The following is a 4,102-nucleotide window of genomic DNA, read 5'->3' on the forward strand; positions in this document are numbered from 1 at the left end:
AGAGTTCACAGAGGCCTACACATCTACACCTTCCCCTGCTGAGATAGAAAAAGAGCACACAGAGGCTCCACTTTCAGCACAGAAAACAGGAAAAGTGCTCATTTGTTTTCTTCATCTCATGTACTGCTGGGGATTTGTGTTGCAACACGCCTCTCGAGGTGCTCTCACTGAAAAACAACCAAAAAAAATAAATAAATAAATAGTGCCCACGCAAATACAAAAGAAAGCCTGTCTGCTCACTGCCGTTCCACTCATGTCCAGTAAGATACGGAGACATGCTTTGCTCTTACRAGCTCTGAGGTTAATGCTCTAAAAAAGAAAATAAATTTAATTACCAAATTCATTTGATTTCTTCCAAGAAAGAAATCTGATTGAATCAACAAAAAGGTAAGATCTGTACTTAGTGCTTCAAACGCCAAGTACAGAGTGTTGGATTTCTCTGAGAATAACAAAGAAACAAAGCAAGCAAGTCAAAATCAACAATACTGTAAAAAATTATGAAAGTAGCTTGGAGGTAACGGGTAACAAAAAAGCAGAATCAAATATCCAACTCATAAAGCCTGTGGGGACTGCGTACTTAAATCGGTTTAGATTTATAGAATCAGAGATTAAAAACCCTCYAAAGGAACTTGAACAAATGACAATGTAATGTTTCTTCAGTCTAGTCATAGAATTRGCTTACAACTACAACTGAACAACACACTGTTTAATAGTTTAGATCAYTTATTTGAAAGCGTCATTAAAACTGAAAAGGTTTCAAAAGGAATASCAATGTGGTGCGCAGGAACAGCTGTAAGTATATATTTTAAAAGCTTTGACATAAGTCAGTTGTTGAAGAAAAGCTGAAAGATGCCACATACTAATTCAAATGTGTGCGATGTTACAAAAACTTCAAATTGCTCTGAGATTATTAAGAGAAATGTACTTTCAGAAAGCATTGTCTGTAATAAGAAGGCTGCAGAGAGGTGCAGCTGGTAGCACTGCTGCCTTGCCACAAGAAGGTTCTGGGTTCGAATCCCGGCCTATGGTCTGTCTTTCTTGTACTCTGGGTTCTTCCTAGAGCCTTTAAATATGACCCTGCCTCTAGTCCAATAATAGGCACCTCTTTTCTTGTCACAGTTGTTAAAGTTAATTGGTTTTGCTGGCCTTGACCACATTTTTTGTGTAAAATCCTCTAATTTCCCAGTGTTGAGATCGTGGTCCTTTTAGAAACTTAATGTTAGCCAGTTGTAGCCCTTCCAAAACCAGTTTCAATTTGTGTTGGAGCACCCATTTGTGTCCAGTTTTCAACCGTGTGACACAAACTGTCACCATGAAATGAAAGGAAATTGGTTTGGACATTCAAACATTGGTTTGAAATCTTGAACCCGTCAAGCTGCTAAAACACCAGCAACAGAGAACTGAATGAGAGAGGACAGACTAAGAAAGAAGCTAAATCGTTTAGGCAGTGGGTCGCACTGACAAGTCAAATGCCTCCTGGCGAAATGTTTAGATCAGGAAAAAAAAAATTGCGCTATTAAGCCACAAAGGTAGAGACATGCTTGGAACAGACAAGTCAGGCAAGTCAAAGGGTCTGCGGTGTTTCAGACTTTATAAAAAAATAACAGTTATCAAGCTTGATGATGGTTTTATTGTTAGTGCACYGTATAGATTGCAATAAACTCAACCTTATTAGACATTTATTAAAATAATTATTGCAGTTGCAGGTTTTCATTCCAATYGAAAAAAGGCTCAAATAATTTTTTAAAGCACCAAATTCAAGCCTATAATGAGTCTAAGTACATTTCAGAGCGTCACGCACACACAGCCACTTTTACTGTATTTGCAGTCCTACTGTGAGAATACACAGTTACATGTGGACCACTTCTTCCTCTGAGTGCTTTGTAGCTTTGGAAGCAACTCAGAGGGAGACGTTTGAATCTGAATCTTATTATTCTTCTGCTGTTTATTTGCTGGACCAGGAGCAGCTGAAGAACGCCGTTATTGCAAAAGGTAGGTGCATGAATAAAAAATATAAACAAAGAAATGCACATATTTTTTTTCCCTGTGTCTTGAGTACAACCAAGCAATAGCACCAATCTGAATGCAGACAGGTGGACTGAATGTGTTCTTGACTGAGGCGGAGATATCATGAAGCAAAACTTGAAATAAAAAACTATGGTTAGAATCTGAAAAAAAATCACAAATTGACAGTTATTTCTCACAAAGAAATGAGATACATTCAATATAAATCTGAAACTCATTTGTGTAAATGGCCACATGGTAAAACTGCCATGTTTACATAACCATTGGGTCATGGAGAGATGGATGGACAAACAGTTATATGGATTGCTATAAAATTAAAACATAGGTTTTATCTGAAAATTACACTTTTCATTATTTATGTATAGAACTATGATAAAATATTTTTGAAAAATTAACTAATATTTAAAATATCTCTAAGATTTTGATGGTTCTACATAATTTGTTTTGTTTTCAAACTATATTGACATTTAAACATGATAGTGATTCCTTACTGAGAAGAAGAAACTGAAAACATTAAGGTTCAAAGTTCACTAGTGGTAAATAGAATTCACAGCAAATGCAACTGGATGTATCAGAGTACACCTTGGGGTCATTTTGCAGGATACTGAATTTAATATTAAAGAGTTGGATGCCATGTAAATGTGATTTTGCACTTCTGTACAGGATCAAACACAAAAGACCTAAAGTCTTCAGATGCTGTTCCTGGTCAGTGAAAACACACAGAGAACAAAGAACTACTTAATGCATTTTACTGTCTCTAGCCTTAAATCTCAAAGTACCAAAGCCACCCGAGCCACTACATAAATCATATTGGCTTATTGAATTTAAAATATATGAAATATCACGGATGATAGATAGTTGGTATTTAGGCAAGATGGCACATGGCCATTCTTGTCTGTGCGTGTGTGTGTGTGTGTCTGCGTGTGTGTGTGTGTGTGCGTGAACTAGAGAAACGAAGCAAAAAAAGTGAGAAAGAGATTGAAAGACACTATCGCTCGCTCAAACACGCAGACACAAACATGTTACTGTACTCCACAGCATGTTTGGACTTTATAGGAATCCGCCTCTAACTGTGATTTTTTTTTTTTTTTTTTACAGTAGACGATCCTATTCCTTGTTGATGCAGCAGATGAATTACCTCCCACCAGTCATTTATCAACTGCCATACCAAAACCTGCCTTTGCCCTCTTTGCGCCAGTGAAAAATTGGTTCCAGACCCTCTTTCTCCACCAGAAAATAAAAGTCATTTAGTGTGTCTTCAAATGGGTCTCAATGCATCGTCCACTGGAGCGATTGAGCAGAAAAGGGTTTTATTTCATTGTCTGTTTCAAGTGAGGAGGTGCGGATGGCAAGAGGCAGGAAGAAAACAGAAACTTGCTGTGATCACCGGTGTAAAGTGAACACAATAGAAAAGCTTCCTTAGTTTCCTATAATCCCATCAACTGGAGTTGTAGATGCTTCAAACACAATTTGTCACACAGCAAAATGGTTACAAGAGTTCAAAAAATGTCTTCAGATTAAATACCGAGACCTGAAGCCAGTTAATGATTCAAAGAATTTCCTAAACTTAAAAAAAATCTATATAAAACAATACGATGTTCTTCCTGTGCATATAAGGCTTCTCATCGGGTACTTCGACTTCCTTTCACAGTTCAAAAACATGTCTGCAAGGTTTATTGGTCTCTCTAAATTGTCTTTAAGTGTGACTGTGTGTGTGCTGATGACGGACTGGCGACTTGTACAGAATACGCTCCGCCTGCTGGAGATCCGTCTCTCAAACCTGACTTCTGGTTTGAGTTTGACTTTATTGAACGTAGTGTAATAAAAGAATAAAAGTAAGTAATATACAAACAAAATAAATGTAAAACAAAAATAAACAAAAGAAAAATGACAGTAAAGTAATATTTACACGTTGATAGGAGTGGGTAGTAGTATGAACTTATTTTTACACCCACCCTTCTTACATCTCTAGCATCATCCWATAAGCTATCATTCACGTTAACTTGGTTTTTACAGTTTTAGCATTTCCTATGTCTATATCTATAACTGGTACAGTGCATTCACAGCCGAATGCCCT

General features: G+C 37.0%; 1 protein-coding gene across 1 annotated transcript in view; it reads right to left on the reverse strand.

Moving 5' to 3' along the window:
• tnr (tenascin R (restrictin, janusin)) overlaps positions 1 to 4,102 on the reverse strand; it is a 170,276-nt gene that overhangs the window by 99,263 nt on the left and 66,911 nt on the right. The window lies entirely within an intron of this gene.

The sequence above is a fragment of the Poecilia reticulata genome, linkage group LG17 (genome assembly GCF_000633615.1).
Source record: "Poecilia reticulata strain Guanapo linkage group LG17, Guppy_female_1.0+MT, whole genome shotgun sequence".
In the NCBI taxonomy this organism is placed as follows: domain Eukaryota; kingdom Metazoa; phylum Chordata; class Actinopteri; order Cyprinodontiformes; family Poeciliidae; genus Poecilia; species Poecilia reticulata.